The sequence below is a fragment of the Macaca mulatta genome, chromosome 16 (genome assembly GCF_049350105.2).
Source record: "Macaca mulatta isolate MMU2019108-1 chromosome 16, T2T-MMU8v2.0, whole genome shotgun sequence".
Classification (NCBI taxonomy): Eukaryota; Metazoa; Chordata; class Mammalia; order Primates; family Cercopithecidae; genus Macaca; species Macaca mulatta.
This window is the reverse complement of record NC_133421.1, coordinates 2,366,916-2,384,415: the sequence shown is the minus strand read 5'-3', so window position 1 is coordinate 2,384,415 and position 17,500 is coordinate 2,366,916. Positions and strand designations below refer to the sequence as shown.

At 51.4% G+C, this 17,500-nt stretch overlaps 1 protein-coding gene across 2 annotated transcripts in view; it reads left to right on the top strand.

Moving 5' to 3' along the window:
- Positions 1 to 17,500, top strand: part of NXN (nucleoredoxin) — a 176,971-nt gene that overhangs the window by 136,591 nt on the left and 22,880 nt on the right. The window lies entirely within an intron of this gene.

The following is a 17,500-nucleotide window of genomic DNA, read 5'->3' as shown; positions in this document are numbered from 1 at the left end:
AGTGACTGCCGCTGGGACAGGGGTCGCTCTGACTCCAGACCCACGCTGGCTCCTCGTCCCCCTCCTGTGCAAACTCCCAGCCGCTTGCTAAGATCTCCTCTCCTGAGAGCATATGGCCCTCGCCTGCTATTACCAGCCACCCGCTTGCTGTTCCAAACCACTCTGCCCAGTGGAGGGTTTCATAGCAGATGGGGCTTCAGGAAATCCCTTCTGTCAGCTTGCGGGAGCTGCAGCGTGGGGAAACAGCCTGTCCCTCGTCTGTGGTGCCGGCCAGAAAGAGCCTGGCAGCCATATGCCGTTTGTGCTCCCAGCTAACTGCTCATCTTCTGGCTCGCGGAGCCACGAGGGCAGGAAGTCGAACGGCACAGTAAATGAACCTCCTTAATTGGTGTTACAGATGAGATCGCGTTCCCCGTGTCGGGGAGCTGGACTCCCCACGCCGGCAGCCGACTCGCGTCATTAAATATTTTGCATTGGGCATGTTTGAAAGGGTGGGAAGTAAACATCGGTGTGTTTGTCTCTTCGTTTGTGGCCGTTATTTTTACCTCACTCATTTGTTGTTCATTGAATTCAGTCTGAAGGTGCAGCTTTTGAGACGGAGTTTTGCTCTTGTTGACCAGGCTGGAGTGCAATGGCGCGATCTCGGCTCACTGCAACCTCCGCCTCCCAGGTTCAAGCAGTTCTCCTGCCCCAGCCTTCCAGATATCTGGGATTACAGGTGCGCGTAACCACGCTCGGCTAATTTTTGTATTTTTAGTAGAGACGGGGTTTCTCCGTGTTTGTCAGGCTGGTCTCGAACTCCTGACCTCAAATGATCCACCCTCCTCGGCCTCCCAAAGTGCTGGATTACCGGCGTGAGCCACTGCACCCTGCCCAAAAGTGCAGCTTTCTGAATGGAAGTTTAGTAGCCAAGTTGCCTGTTTAGTAGCCAAGTTGCCTGGGGAGTGACTCCTGGAAAGGAGGAGGAGATGGGCCCCCTTTCCCTGCCTCTGCGTCTTGGGATGTGCTGTCTGTGCCTCTGGTTGGTGTCTTCGAAGGTGGGTTGCATGTGAAACGTGGCCTCTTTCCCGTATTCATCCTTCATCCTCCCCAGTAACCCACGTGACCTCCCCCCCACCCCCGCCCAGGACCACGGAACTGCAGCCCACAGCCGGACCTGGTTCCCGGCCACGCGCAGCGCTGCGTTTCCATTTCTTAGCCTCTCATGCTCCACCTGCGTGGACACCAGCGGCTCCCCTGTCTCTGGGCTTTCTGGTTGGAACTAGTGACTGTTTCTGTATAAAATTCTGCCATCTCCCATTTTGAAAAAGACCAGTGCTAGCCTGGAAAATGTCTTTCTCTCCTTGATGAAGTGGTGGGTTTAACTGGAAGGATGTCGAGCAGGTTTTTTGTTTTGTTTTTGAGAGGGAGCCTCACTCTGTTGCCCAGGCTGGAGTGCAATGGCGGGTCTCGGCTCACTGCAACCTCTGCCTCCCAGGTTCAAGCAATTCTCCTGCCACAGCCTCCTGAGTAGCTGGGATTGCAGGTGTGTGCCGTCACGCCTGGCTCATTTTCGCCTTTTTGGTAGAGACGGGGTTTCACCACATTGGCCAGGCTGGCCTCGAACTCCTGACCTCAGGTGATCCGCCCGCCTCGGGCCCCCAAAGTGCTGGGATTACAGACGTGAGCTGTTGCACGTGGCCTAGAGCAGGTGTAATTGGAAGGATGTAAAACAGATTTAATCAGAAGGATTGCTGCTTTTATCCAGTTTGTCTTTGCCCCCCTCAGAGCCGCTGCTGGGACATGGACACTCGTGGGCTTTTCCTCTCCTTTGTCAGGGTGGACCTGCTCGCCGGTGTGAGATGTGCTGTGTGTACTTGGGCTGCTCTGGGTCCCGGCCCTGGCAGGGTTGGCGGCGCCAGGGTGATCTCATCGCCATCTAGTCCAGTTCTGCCTCTTTGACGCTCCTGCAGTGTGAGGGCCGCGCGTGGGGCCCGTTGCCCTGGCATGGGCTTTCTGAAATGGCATCTGGAAGGGCACATGTGAGAAGTATTCACGTGTGAGTGCTGTGAGCCAGGGATGTTTCCACGCCCTTCGCACATACCGTCTGTCCACACAGTTACTAGCAGGGAGGTGCCCCCCAGACCATTTTGCAGCTGAAGAGAGTGAGGTGTGAGGAGACTAGTCATTTGCCCAAAGTGGCAGAGCCGGGATTCAAACCCAAGCCATCTGCTCCTGTGCCCGTGCTCTCACCCCACACTGTGCGTCTCGCCGCCGTGCCGTGGAGGAGTGGGGGCTGCCAGAGCACAGCAGTCCCCTTGGAGAAAGGCTTGGGGCAGGGGGCAGTGGCTGTTTTGTATTCAACGTAAGAGAAGCCTGGTGTGCCGTCCTTTATCCTGGGAGTCGTCTGTGTGTTTGACAGCACTTTGGAGCAACAGGTTAAGATGGAAGCAGGCTTGCCATGGATACACATGTCTTAGAGAGAGAGAGAAAAGGAGGACGCAGCCGATGGGATCCTCTGCCTGTCACACTAGCAGCAAAGCGATTTCTGTCGTAAAAGAGTATCTTGCCGGTGAAGCGAGGCTTTTAAGACTTAAGAAGTGTCTGCACACCAGGCTGAGAGTAACTGGCGTTTCCTGTGAACGGTCGTCCCCTGGTCCCTCTATCTGGAGGTTTCCCAAATTGATAGGAGGCCCAGTAAGTCACTACCCCGTTCTCCCTCCACCAGAATGGGAGCCTGCTGCTGGCATGGATGCTAAATGGCGGTTACAGGGGACATCATACTTTTCCATTTATGGCCCAGTAGAAATGGTAGTATTCTCTCTGTCTCTTTTTTCTTTTTTTTTTTTTGAGACAGAGTCTCGCTCTATAGCCCAGGCTGGAGTCCAATGGCGTGATCTCGGCTCACTGCAACCTCTGCCTCCCGGGTTCAAGTGATTCTCCTGCCTCAGCCTCCCGAGTAGCTGGGATTACAGGCACCTGCCTTCTTGCCCAGCTAATTGTTGTGTTTTTAGTAGAGACAGGGTTTCACCATGTTGGCCAGGCTGGTCTCAAACTCCTGACCTCAGGTGATCCGCCAGCCTTGGCTTCCCAAAGTGCTGGGATTACAGGCGTGAGCCACCGTGCCCAGCCGGGTTTTTTTTTTGTTTGTTTTTTTTTGTTTTTTTTTTTTTTTCAAAACAAGGTCTCTCTGTCGCCAGGCTGGAGTGCGGTGGCTCCATCATGGTTCACTGCAGCCTCGACCACACCAGGTTCAGGTGATCCTCCTCCCTCAGCCTCCCGAGTAGCTGGGACTGCAGACGTGTGCCACCATGCCAGGCTAATATTTTTTAGAGATGGGGTTTCACTGTGTTGCCCAGGGGTCTCGAACTCCTGAGCTTAAGTGACCCGCCCACCTTGGCCTCCCAAACTGTGAAAGTTACAGGCGTAAGCCACTGTGTGCAGCTGGCAGTATTCTTTTCAGACACCTCCTCATTATTTCTAGCATGTGTTTGAACACTTCCTGTGTTTTATTTTATTTTATTTTTAGTTTTTGAGACAGAGTTTCACTCTTGTTGCCCAGGCTGGGGTGCAGTGGCGTGATCTCGGCTCATTGCAACCTCTGCTTCCCTGGTTCAAGCAGTTCTCCTGCCTCAGCACCTGAGCAGCTGGGATTACAGGCGCCCACCACCACGCCCAGCTAATTTTTGTATTATTAGTAGAAATGGGGTTTCACCATGTTGGCCAGACTGGTCTTGAACTCCTGACCTCAGGTGATCCACCCTCCTCGGTCTCCCAAAGTTCTGGGATTCCAGGCGTGAGCCCCAGCACCCGGCCCGACACTCACTATGAACCGAGCGGTGTTGTCCGCGCTGCACGTGCTTTAATCCAGTTCGTTCTCACGGCACCAGGACGAAGCAGTGTTGTTAACGTCCTCGTTTTACTCAGCGGGAGACTGGCACCCTGAGAGGTGGTGTGGCAGGCCGGAGTTCCCCCGTGGTTCACAGCAGAGCGGGGATTTGAACCCAGGCAGTCTGGCTGCAGAACCACATTCTCCACCATTTGTTCTATCCCATGCGGCCTCCAGCAAACACAGGTATGGACTGAAGATTTCACTGACCAGTGAGGACCAAAGTCAACGCTGAATGGTCAGTTCTTGGAGCGGCCCCCATTTGGAAGGAAAGTAACTGCAGAGCGGATGTTTGAGATAGTTCAGTATGTCTGCAGATCCAGGGCCCTCCCGGCAGCTCTAGTAAACTCGAATGCAGCCAGTCTTCCTCCTGGGCCTTTTTTTGTTCATTTCTCCTGGCAGTTGGCCTGATCTGCCATATGTAGTTGTGTAGGTTCTTATTTTTATATTGTGGCCAAATATATATAACGTAACGTTTACCATTTTCACCATTTTCCACTTCTAAACTGTAAGGTTTTCGAAAGCACGCTCAGCGTCTCACCACCTTCATTTCCCTGTGGCACTTCGATTAGAGGGTTGTAAGTCACAGCTGATTCAGCTCTGTTGGGTTGCAAAACCCAGCTAGGTCATCTGTAAATTGGTTAGAAAACTCACTGATACGGCCAGGCGTGGTGGCTCATGCCTGTAATCCCAGCACTTGGGGAGGCCGAATTGGGTGGATCACCTGAGGTCAGGAGTTCGAGACCAACCTGGCCAACATGGTGAAACCCCGTCTCTACTGAAAATACAAAAATTAGCTGGGTGTGGTGGCGGGTACCTGTAATCCCAGCTGCTCGGGAGGCTGAGGCAGGAGAATCACTTGAACCCAAGAGGCAGAGCTTGCAGTGAGCTGAGATGGTGCCATTGCACTCCAGCCTGGGTGACAGAGCGAGAATCCATCTCAAAAAAAAAAAAAAAAAAAAGAAAATTCACTGTTCTGAGATTTAGAGAAATGAATAAATTTTAAATCCGCTTCTACCCAGTCTTTTTATTTTAATACAGCCTGGCTTGGCAGAGAAGTCCAGAAAGAAGGTGTGCAGCAAATACTGTGCTTGTGGCTTTGTCTGCAGGGAGCAGATTGGATACGTTATTTTGTGAACCTCACGCTCTTGCGACCCATGGGGCATACGTGGGTCTTCTCTGCGAACCAGCTGAAAACATGTAGCTTCAAAATGGCAGATCCGCCAGGAGGGTTTGCAATTCTCATAGGTTGGTGACGGTTCGGGTCAGCCTGGCCCAGACCCTCTGCCCCTTTCCCTCAGTGGCACAGGCGGGTCTGTTCTCTGCCTCAGCTCAAGGTGAAGGTGGGATGAGGAGGTGGGGAGGGTGTAGGATCTAAGGCACCATCGGGCAAAGCGAGAGAAGCTCTCATCCCACCAGCACTGGATTTGAATCATTTCTCTGCCATTTCAGGAGCATTCTGGGCCCCCCAGGAATGAGGGGGAGCCTTGGTCATGAAAAAGCCATTTAAGTAGCTGAGCTTGACTGCTTAGAAGGCATCTGGTCTGGCTGCCCTAGGACGGTGGTTCCTCTCTCCCTTCCTTCTGTTGGTTTGTTGTTCCTCTGTCATTTATTGGACACGTAACGTGCCCAAGCACTGCTCTTGGCCAGCAGGTATACTCGGCTCCGAGAATTGCAGTCATGGGCCAGATCACACACTGGGAATCATGCCTCAGGAGCAAGGGGATCCAAGATTGGGCCTTAACTCTGGGGATGAGGACAAGGTCCTGCTGGAGCACTTAGAAGATGGTGTGGGGGCTGAGTGAGGCGGCTTCCACCTGTAACCCCAGCACTGTGGGAGGCTGAGACGGGAAGAATGCTTGAGCTCAGGAGTTTGAGACCAGCCTGGGACACATAGCGAGACCCTGTTGCAACAAAACATCAAAAAATTAGTGAGGCACGGTGGTGTGCGACCATAGTCCCAGCTACTCGGAGGCTGAGGTGGGAGGATCACGTGAGCCTGGGAGGTGGAGGCTGCAGTGAGCCATGATTGTGCCGCCTCACTCCAGCCTGGGCGACAGAGCAAGACTCTGTCTCAAGAAAATAATAATAATAGCAGCTAAGCTAGGTGTGGTGGCTCACGTTTGTAATCCCAACAGTCTGGGAGGCTGAGGTGGGAGAATCGCTTGAGCCCGGGAAGTGGAGGCCATAGTGAGCCATGATTGCGCCACTGCATTCCAGCCTGGGCAGCAGAATGAGACCCATTCTCTGTGTCAGTTCCTTCGCAGAAAGCAATGAACACTTATTTCATACCTAATCTTGGCCAGGCTAAGCACTCTCTGTAACTCATCTTCACAACCGTTCAGTGAGGTGTAGGTTCTGTTATCTGCATTTTGCAACTGAGGAAACCAAGAGAAGGTGAGATTCCTGACCAGGGTCACCCACTGAGGAGTGGCTGGAGCCAGAGCCTGCGCTGAGGAACCCCTAGTGTTTGTCCTGGTGTGACATCGGAGGCTGGGATAAGGGGATTCCTGCTGTCAGCGTATATCCCGGTCTTTGGTCGTTTGGGGTGAGAAAGGTGGGAGCACACTTCAGACTCTGTTTTCAAATGCAGCTCCACAGAAAGGGTGGTTCTGATTGTGGTCGGCGTTTAGCTGGAGGGCAGGGGTGACGTCTGCCGAGAAGGCTTGGCTGACCCGGCCAAGGAGTTTGCTGATGGATCCTACATCTGCTCTGGCTTTGCCTTGATCCCACAGATTTGCAGCAGCTGTTGGAAAGAAAAGCTGAGACCCCAGTCAAGAGCAAGACCCAGTCCTTAGCACGAGGGGGCAGATTCCGTGCTGCTCTCAGGAACCAGGACTGCTCGGAAATCACGAGGCTGCACTTCCCTGCAGCCTCTGTGGGTGCTGACGAATCCCACTGGTGTTTCCGATTTGCTGGGCTTTCTCCTTGGCATTTGTACCGTTTCCCGGTTCCCTTTTGATACGTGCTTCATTGTTCTGTGGGTCACTGTAAAAGCGTTTCTGGCCTCTGCATTCCTGGGATCGTTCCAACCACAGCCTTGGAGTTTTTCGTCAGAACCCACTGCCAGGCGGAGCAGCGGGAACTTTCAAGTAACTGGATAACCCGCTTTGTCATCCGTTTCCATTTTTGCCAAGTTGAGCTAATGTTGTCTCCTCTTTCTTTTTTTTCTTTGTTCTCTGTGGCCTGGCTTCTGAATTTGATGAACTCATCATAAACAGTGGAGTCGTAGGCGTTGGGGGTTTGTTGTGACGTTTTCTTTTCTTTTTTTTTTTTTTTGAGACGGAGTCTCGCTCTGTCCCCAGGCTGGAGTGCAGTGGCCGGATCTCAGCTCACTGCAAGCTCCGCCTCCCGGGTTTACGCCATTCTCCTGCCTCAGCCTCCCGAGTAGCTGGGACTACAGGCGCCCGCCACCTCGCCTGGCTAGTTTTTTTTTTTATTTTTTAGTAGAGACTGGGTTTCACCGTGTTAGCCAGGATGGTCTTGATCTCCTGACCTTGTGATCTGCCAGCCTCGGCCTCCCAAAGTGCTGGGATTACAGGCTTGAGCCACCGCGCCCAGCCTGTTGTGATGTTTTCTACTGGTGTTGCATGGCCTTTGGGTGGCTGTGGTAGAAGACCATTCAGCAGGGACCATCAGAATGCACCCCAGGGCTGGGCGCGGTGCTCACGCCTGTCATCCCAGATCTTTGGGAGGCTGAGGTCAGGAGTTCAAGACCAGCCTGGCCAACATGGTGAAACCCTGTCTCTACTAAAAGTACAAAAATCAGCCAGGCGCGGTGGCTCAAGCCTGTAATCCCAGCACTTTGGGAGGCCAAGGCAGGCAGATCACTTGAGATCAGGAGGTTCAAGTCCAGCCTGGCCAACATGGTGAAACCCCATCACTACTAAAAATACAAAATTAGGCCATGTGCGGTGGTGGGCACCTGTAACGCCTGTAATCCCAGCACTTTGGGAGTGGATCACAAGGTCAGGAGGTTCAAGTCTCTACTAAAAATACAAAAATTAGCCGGACATGGTGGTGGGTGCCTGTAATCCCAGCTACTCAGGAGGCTGGGGCAGGACAATCGTTTGAACCCGGGAGGTGGAGGTTGCCGTGAGCCGAGATCGCAGCACTGCACTCCAGCCCGGGCAACAGAGCAAGACTAACAAAATGCACCCTGGGTGGATATGTTGCCAGGATGATCTCTAGACAGAACGAACACTGGGTGTAAAGTCATCTGTTCTTTCCCAGCTGCTGCAATACCGGATAGCGCAGCCCTTTTGAGACAGGGTCTCGCCCCATCACTCATCCTGAGCAGCAGTGACATGATCACAGCTCAATGTAGCCTCAACCTCCTGTGCTCAAGGCATCCTCTTACCTCAGCCTCTCAAGTAGCTGGAGCTACAGGAGTGGCCACCACGCCCAGCTAATTTTTGTATTTTTTTGTGGAGTGACAGGGTTTCGCTGTGTTGCCCAGGCTGGCCTTGAACTCCTGGGCTCAAGCGATCTACCCGCCTCGGCCCCCCAAAGTGCTGGGATTACAGGCGTGAGCCACTGTGCCCCACCCAGCACAACCCTTTTGAAGGGCATAAGTCTCCACTGGCCTTTTTTTCTCCAGTGTCCAGCGGAATGTGAGCTCTTGCCCTCACTCCTGCCTCCTGATTCAAAGGCTGCTGGGAACTGCCTGACTCAGCCCCTTCTCCCTTCCACAGTCTTTCATACTAGGCTCTGCTGTATTTCACACTGCAGCCTTCCAAGCCCGGAGGTGAAATGAAGTAGAAATTCCTTTCGGAATCAGATGTGGTGTCAGAGTTCTCTTAGAGACCAAAAGCAAAATCCACAGAGTCTGTTAAAAAAAAAATCCAGAGGCCCCTTTAAAATCTGGGAAAATGGAGATGAGGAGGCAAACAGATCACATAGAAACAGGCCAGAAAACTTGTCTGTTTTGCAGCAGGTGCTTATGGCAAGAATACCACGTGCCATGGAAAGAAAAACCTCCTTTCTCCAAGTAGTTTCCGACACAGCCTGCTATCTAGATATACAGCTGATTGATTAACTTTAAAATGAAGTTGACAGGAAAATGATTTTCTTTTTTCTTTCTTTTTTTTTTTTTTTTTTTTTTTTGAGACAGAGTCTCGCTTAGTCGCCCAGGCTGGAGTGCAATGGCGCGATCTCGGCTCACTGCAAGCTCCGCCTCCCGGGTTCACGCCATTCTCCTGCCTCAGCCTCCCGAGTAGCTGGGACTACAGGCGCCCGCCGCCTCGCCCGGCTAATTTTTTGCATTTTTAGTAGAGACGGGGTTTCACCGTGTTAGCCAGGATGGTCTCGATCTCCTGACCTCGTGATCCGCCCGCCTCGGCCTCCCAAAGTGCTGGGATTACAGGCGTGAGCCACCGCGCCCGGCCACTTCTTTTCTTTTTTTTTAAAACAGAGTCTCGCTCTGTCACCCAGGCTGGAGTGCAGCGGCGCGATCTTGGCTCACTGCAAGCTCCGCCTCCCGGGTTCACACCATTCTCCTGCCTCAGCCTCCCGAGTGGCTGGGACTACAGGCACCCAGCTACTTTTTTGTATTTTTTTTTTTTTTAAGTAGAGATGGGGTTTCACCATGTTGGCCAGGATGGTCTCGATCTCCTGACTTTGTGATCCGCCTGCCTTGACCTCCCAAAGGGCTGGAATTACAGGCTTGAGCCACCGCACCTGGCCAGGAAAATGATTTTCAAAGTGGATACTCAGGAGATACAGGGGGAAAAATAAGGATAGATTGAACCCAAATATTCCATGCGTGCAGCGTTTTAGAGGTTAGAGCCCCCACAGACCCCACTTCATGTGAGCCTTGGAGTCGTCCTATGAGATGAGCTGGGCTTGGAGAAGGGGCATGACCCGCCCAGAGTCTGAGACTGTCACCCACTGACATCTAAGCAGGCGTCAGGGCCAAGGATGGAAGCCCAGCTGCTAGAAGCCTGCTTCTTTTTTTTTTTTTTTTTTTTTTTGAGACAGAGTCTTATTCTGTCGCCCACGCTGGAGTGCAGCGGCGTTATCTCGGCTCACTGGAACCTCCCGGGTTCAAGCAATTCTCCTGCCTCAGACTCCCAAGTAGAGTAGCTGGGATTACAGGCGCCCGCCACCACCACGCCAGGCTAAGTTTTGTATTTTTAGTAGAGACGGGTTTTACCGTGTTGGTCAGGCTGGTCTTGAACTCCTGACCTCAAGTGATCCACCTGCCCTGGCCTCCCAAAGTGCTGGGATTACAGGCATCAGCTACCACTCCCGTCCCTGGGAAATGCTTTTTAATTTTTTTATTTTTATATTTTGAGACAGAGTCTCACTCTGTCGCCCAGGCTGTCGACTCACTGCAACCTCCACCTCCTGGGTTCAAGCGATTCTCCTGCCTCAGCCTCCAGAGTAGCTGGGATTAGCACGCCCGCCACCACGCCCGGCTAATTGTTGTGTTTTTAGTAGAAACAGGGTTTCACCATGTTGGCCAGGCTGGTCTCGAGCTCCTGACCTCAGGGGATCCGCCCGCCTCGGCCTGCCAAAGTGCTGGGATTCCAGGCATGAGCCACTGCACCCGGCCCTGGGAAATGCTTTTTTAGAAAGGACAATGCGCTCTCTCGGTCCTGGGTGGCTCTGATGTTCACCATCCTGAAGGCGTGAGCTCTGCCCGAGTTTAGGAACACAATGGCAGTGGGAGAGTGAGATTTTTTTTGTTTTTAATCACCCACTCACTGTTACATCATCTTAGGTTTTCGGCAGATGCTGACTGCATTGGAGGAAATGTTTGCAGCAGGATACGGATGGAGCAGGATTTTATCTCTCTCAGTTGATCAAAGTCAAGACGTGCACTGACATGAACTCTTAACACCGGGAGGTCTCTATTTGGGGTCTGTAGACCTCCTGTGATCAGACAGGTTCCACTCACAGGCTTCAGGGGGATTCGTGGAGTCTGAAATTACACACTGACTTTTTGGTGGATGTGCATTTTTCTCTGCTGAAAGATCTGTAGCTTTTGTCCTCAAAACTACCTGTGACCCAGAAATGACTATGAAACCAGTGTTTTCAGAGGCCTGTTTGAAAACCTTTGGTGGCCTTGAGCCAAGCCTCACACTTGAAAGGGTGCAGAGCTGCATCTTGGTGATCATTTCTTTCAGCTGAAGCTTTTTTTAGTTTCCGGGACGTGTCAGAGAATCCATAAATCACTCCTAGACGACGCCTTCTGACAGAAGGGTCGTGTTCTGATCCGCGTGTTTTCGGAACGATGACTCCTGTGCCGACCACACTGTTTCAGAGCCGAGTAACCTTCGTGCTTTGGGTGGCCTGAAGCATCCACAGATGCAGCTCACTGATGAATGACATGGGTTGCTAAATAAATCACCACCACAGAATTAGACCACGGTGGCTTAGTCTGTAAACGAAATAACTTTTCAGCTGGACGCGGTGACTCACGCCTGTAATCCCTTCACTTTGGGAGGCCGAGGTAGCTGGATCACGAGATCGAGAGATCGTGACCATCCTGGCTAACACGGTGAAATCCCATCACTACTAAAAATACAAAAAATTAGCCGGGCGTGGTGGCGGGCACCTGTAGTCCCAGCTACTCAGGAGGCTGAGGCAGGAGAATGGTGTGAACCCGGGAGGCGGAGCTTGCAGTGAGCCGAGATCGGGCCACTGCCCTCCAGCCTGGGAGACAGAGCGAGACTCCATCTCAAAAAAAAAAAAAAAAAAAAGGAAAAGAAATAACTTTTTGGTGTCAGATGTGAGTCTAGAAAAAAAAAATTTTTTTTCCCACTAACCCAGTGTGGGTCTTTATGCGGAAACAAAGATCCAACAATGAGAGGATCCAACACGAGCCGAGACCCCGTGCTCCTGAGATGCAGTGAGAAGGGAACGGGAATCCTTAGGGAGGGAGGGAAGATACAGTTTCTTACCATCCAGCGAGAAAAGACATGTCTGTGGAGACCGGGGCGGCGGGGAGAAGTGTTACAACTCTTCGGCTCACATAAGGGTTTCAGAAGAAACTGGTTCTTCCTTAGCTGGCAGGGTTTGGGAGATGGCATCATTTCCACTGAGCATTTAGAGGGTTGAGGCTGTTCAGGTGCCAAAACCCCACCACCATTTCCTTAAAAATTCCTGGCTGAGGCCAGGCGTTGTGGCTCACGCCTGTAATCCCAGCACTTTGGGAGGCCGAGGCGGGTGGATCACGAGGTCAGGAGATTGTGACCATCTTGGCTAACACGGTGAAACCCCGTCTCTACTAAAAAAAAAAAAAAACAAAAAATACAAAAAAGTAGCTGGGTGTGGTGGCGGGCGCCTGTAGTCCCAGCTACTTGGGAGCCTGAGGCAGGAGAATGGTGTGAACCCGGGAGGTGGAGCTTGCAGTGAGCCGAGATTGCACCATTGCACTCCAGCCTGGGCGACAGAGCGAGACTCCGTCTCAAAAAAAAAATTCCTGGCTAAGAGCAAAGCACATGCTTACATTTGAAGGGTAACAGAGGTGCCTAAATGCAAACCACTCTTATAATCATGTTTCATCTGCTAGCTTTACATTTGAGGGTCACAGGCTGAAATTTACTTCAGGCAACAGTCCAGCTACCCACAGAGAGACTCCTGCTACAAGGTGGCATTTGCTTGTGGGAGCCCCAAGCCCCACGGAACATAAGATCCTGGTGATCCCTTAATAATACATGTAAGGACGATTTCTTCTAAGAAGGCAAGGATAGTTTAATCTTAGACTGGACACTCATGAAAAATAACAGGTTCAAAGAATAATCAGTAGCCATCCATTCCTGATAAAATTTTGGTCAAAAAGTTATGGAAGGCCAGGTGCAGTAGGTCAGCAGTTTGGGAGGCCGAGGCGGGTGAATCACCTGAGGTCAGGAGTTGAGACCAGCCTGGCCAACAGGGTGAAACGTGTTCTCTAATAAAAATACAAAAATTAGCCAGACATGGTGGCACATGCCTGTAATCCCAGCTACTCAGGAGCCTGAAGCATGAGAATCACTTGAACCTGGAAGGTGGAGGTTGCAGTGAGCCGAGATCGTGCCAGTGCGCTCCAGCCTGCATGACACAGCGAGACTCCATCTCAATAATAATAATAATTAATAAATAAAGTTGTCCCTTAGTATCTGTGGAGGACTGGTTCCAGGACCCTCCCCCCAACACTGATACTCAAGTCCCTGATATAAAATGGCATAGTTTTTGCATATCACCTATGTACATCCTCTTGCATACTGTAGACTTGTGGAGTTTTTTTTAATGGAGAACTGGGTCTCACTGTGTTGCCCAGGCTGGTCTTGAAGTCCTCGGCTCAGGTGATCCACCCCTCTCTGCCTCCCTAAGTGCTGGGATTACAGGTGTGACCCACTGCACCCAGCCGAGGGGTGACTACATTGAAAAGTTGGCTGTTTTTATAACCTGGCCCTTTTCTGTTTGTGATCTAGGTCTCACCCTTTTTCCTGTTTCTCTCTCAGGTTTCTTTTCTGGATTAACCCAATCAGCATAGATTAGAGGATCTTTGTTTTTTTTTTTTTTTTTTTTTGAGACGGGGTTTTGCTCTTGTCGCCCAGGCTGGAGTGCAATGGCGCGATCTCGGCTCACAGCAACCTCCGCCTCCGGGGTTCAAGTGATTCTCCTGCCTCAGCTCCTGAGTAGCTGGGATTACAGGCACCGCCACCATACCTGGCTAATTTTATGTTTTTAGTAGAGACGGGTTTCACCATGTTGACCAGGCTGGTCTCGAACTCCTGACCTCAAATGACCTGCCCACCTCAGCCTCCCAAAGTGTTGGGATTACTGGCGTGAGCCACGGCACCCAGCCCCAAATGGCCTTTTAAACCGTAAATCAGGTCACCTCACTCCCTGTGACCTGTTACTTTTGCCATCATCCACGGGGCCTTGACGATCTGGTTCACAAATCTTAAGATGATCTCTGACCTCATCACAGCCGCCACCCCTGGTTCTCTCTGGCTCCATCTACTCCGGCCTTCGCAGTCAGTCCCCAGCCTCCACACGGGTTCCTGGGCCTCAGGTGGCCTCCCGCAGCGTGCCCGTGGCTCGTTCCGTTTCCTTGCTGAGGTCTGTGCCCAAATGTCATTCCTCCCAGATGCCCGTCTAGAATCCACGCCGCCGTCCCAGCTTCCCAGTCGCAGCCGTGATCTTACCCGCCCTGTTGTCTTTCTGTTACTTGCCAGTGTCTGAAATTAGGTTCCTATTTATATTCTTATTTATTGTCTGTCTCTCCCACTGGAGGAGGAAGTCCACCAGGGCAGCAGCCTCATTTCTTTCCTGAATCTCTTGTGCTTAGAACAAGCCTGGCACACAGTAGGTACTCAGTTGCTTTCTTTTGAATGACTTTCAGCTCTTACCAGTTATAAAACATAGCGGGGTAAAACACAATGTGCTGACAACAGCATATCTCCTACACATCAGTAAGTCAAAGATAAGCAACATTTACAGTGTCGATGGGAGTGTAAATTAGTTCAACCATTGCGGAAGACAGTGTGGTGATTCCCCAGGAATCTAGAACCAGAAATACCATTGGAGCCAACAATCCCATTACTGGGTGTATACCCAAAGGATCATAAATCACTCTTCTGTAAAGACATATACACATTTATGTTTATTGCAGTAAATATACAATAGCAAAGACTTGGAACCAACCCAAATGCCCATTAATGATAGACTGGATAAAGAAAATGTGGCACATATACACCATGGAATACTACGCAGCCATAAAAAAGAATATAGACAGCATGGAATACTATGCAACCATAAGAAAGAATATAGACACCATGGAATATTATGCAGCCATAAGAAAGAATGAGTTCATATCCTTTGAAGGGACATGGATGAAGCTGGAAACCATCATCCTCAGCAAACTAACACAGGAACAGAAAACCAAACAGTGCATGTTCTCACTCATAAGTGGGAGTTGAACAGTGAGAACACATGGACATCGGGAGGGGAACATCACACACCGGGGCCTGTTGGCAGGTGGGGGGCAAGGGGAGGGAGAGCATTAGGAGAAATACCTAATGTAGATGACGGGTTGATGTGTGCAGAAAACCGCCATGGCACATGTTTTCCTATGTAACAAACCTGCACATTCTGCACGTGTATCCCAGAACTCAAAAAAAAAAAAAAAAGTCTTGAGTGTGGTGGCTCATGCCTGTAATACCAGCACTTTGGGAGGCCGAGGCAGGCGGATCACCTGAGGTCAGGAGTTCAAGACCAGCCTGGCCAATGTGGTGAAATCCCATCTCTACTAAAAACAGAAAAGTTGGCCGGGCGCGGTGGCTCAAGCCTGTAATCCCAGCACTTTGGGAGGCCGAGACGGGCGGATCATGAGGTCAGGAGATCGAGACCATCCTGGCTAACACGGTGAAACCCTGTCTCTACTAAAAAATACAAAAAACCAGCCGGGCGAAGTGGCGGGCGCCTGTAGTCCCAGCTACTTGGGAGGCTGAGGCAGGAGAATGGTGTGTACCCAGGAGGCGGAGCTTGCAGTGAGCTGAGATCCGGCCACTGCACTCCAGCCTGGGCAACAGAGCATGACTCCGTCTCAAAAAACAAAAAAACAAAAAACCAAAAACAGAAAAGTTAGACGGGCTGGTGGCGGGTGCCTGTAATCCCAGCTGCTCAGGAGGCTGAGGCAGAGAATTGGTTGAACCCGGGAGGCGGCGGTTGCAGTGAGCTGAGATCTCACCACTGTACTCCAGCCTGGGCCACAGAGTGAGACTCTGTCTGCTCCCCTGCCCCCGCCGCCAAAAAAAGAAAAAAAACAGATAAGCAACAAAAATGAGGCATCATTTTTCCCCCTAGCAGACTGGAAAAAGTGATGACAGTGATAATGTTGGTGAAGGCACTAGGACATGGGCTCCTTCATTTGCCGCTGGTGGAAATGTAAAACGGTCTAAGCTTTCCTACGTGGTGAGTCATGGGTAATTTTTAATCTCAATTTTTGCGGTTTGCTATGTTTCCCAACTTTTTTCCAATGATTTTTTTTCCTCCAAGAATTACTTTTTAAACCACAAAAACTCATCATTTTAATCTTCCTTTTAAAAAAAAATTAACCTGGCTCAATCCTTGCACAGCAAACTTATGAAGCAGATCCCGGCGGCAGGATGGTCTGGTTCTGTTGTTGAACCTCTTAAGGATGTTTAATCTGAATTCTGTACCAAGTTTCTCTGGCATGATGCAATTGTGGTCATTAAAAACTGGGTCTGGGCCGGGCGCGGTGGCTCACACCTGTAATCCCAGCACTTTGGGAGGCCGAGACGGGTGGATCACAAGGTCAGGAGATCGAGACCATCCTGGCTAACACGGTGAAACCCCGTCTCTACTAAAAAAATACAAAAATTAGCCGGGCGCGGTGGCAGACACCTGTAGTCCCAGCTATACCGGAGGCTAAGGCAGGAGAATGGCTTGAACCTGGGAGGTGGAGCTTGCCGTGAGTGGAGATCGTGCCACTGCACTCCAGCCTGGGCGACAGAGTGAGACTCCGTCTCAAAAAAAAAAAAAAAAAAAAAAAAAAAAAAAACAAAAACCGGGTCTGGGCGTGGTGGCTCACACCTGTAATCTCAGCACTTTGGGAGGCCAAGGCGGGAGGATCACCTGAGGTCAGGAGTTCCAGACCAGCCAGGCCAACATGGCGAAACCCGTCTCTACTAAAAATACAAAAACTAGTCAGACGTGGTAGTGGATGCCTGTAATCCGAGCTACTCAGGAGGCTGAGGCAGGAGAATCGCTTGAACCCGGGAGGTGGAGGTTACAGTGAGCCGAGATAGAACCATTGCACTCCAGCCTGGGCGAAGAGCGAGACTCCATTTAAAAACAAAAACAAAAACAATGTGCAGAACTGTTCTTGTTGTGAGGTCCTGGGCTGGTTCTCTGAGCCCCCCAGAAAGGTGGGGCTGGGAAAAACATGCAGACTGAGGGTAGTTTGAGGTGGGTGGGGTCCCACAGCCCTTCCTGCCAATATACAGGTCTCCACAGACAAGGAAGCCCAGCATTGCCCTCCCCTCACTGCCTGGGATGGGACTCGGGACAGTCCTTGTCCCGCCACGCACTGCCCTCTTCTCTCTGTTCTCTCTGCTGCTGCCTTCTCACGCCTGCCTTCCTGCAACACATCCTTGCCCTGTTCTGCCCAAAGGCCCAGCCTTCCTCCAGAGACCCTCAAGGCCCCAAGCAGGGAAGCTCACAGCTGAGTGGCCTAAACAGTGGGGCACCCTGCAGCTTCCCTGTTTCTGTCTTTTCTAGAGGTACATTGCTAGCTCAACAATGCATTTATTTACTTTTTTTGAGACGGAGTCTCGCTCTGTCACCCAGGCTGGAGTGCAGTGGCGCGATCTCAACTCCCTGCAACCTCCACCTCCGAGGTTCAAACGATTCTCCCGCCTCATCTTCCTGAGTAGCTGGGATTACAGGCGCCCACCACCACGCCCAGCTAATTTTTGTATTTTAAGTAGAGACAGGGTTTCACCATGTTGCCCAGGTTGGTCTTGAACTCCTGACCTCAGGTGATCCTCCTGCCTTGGCCTCCCAAAGTGCTGGGATTACAGGTGTGAGCCACTGCGCCCAGCCCCAACGTCGCATTTAATTATGTTGGTTTTTGGGCTTGGCGGGGAAGTTCTAGAGCACCCAGTCACCTGCCCA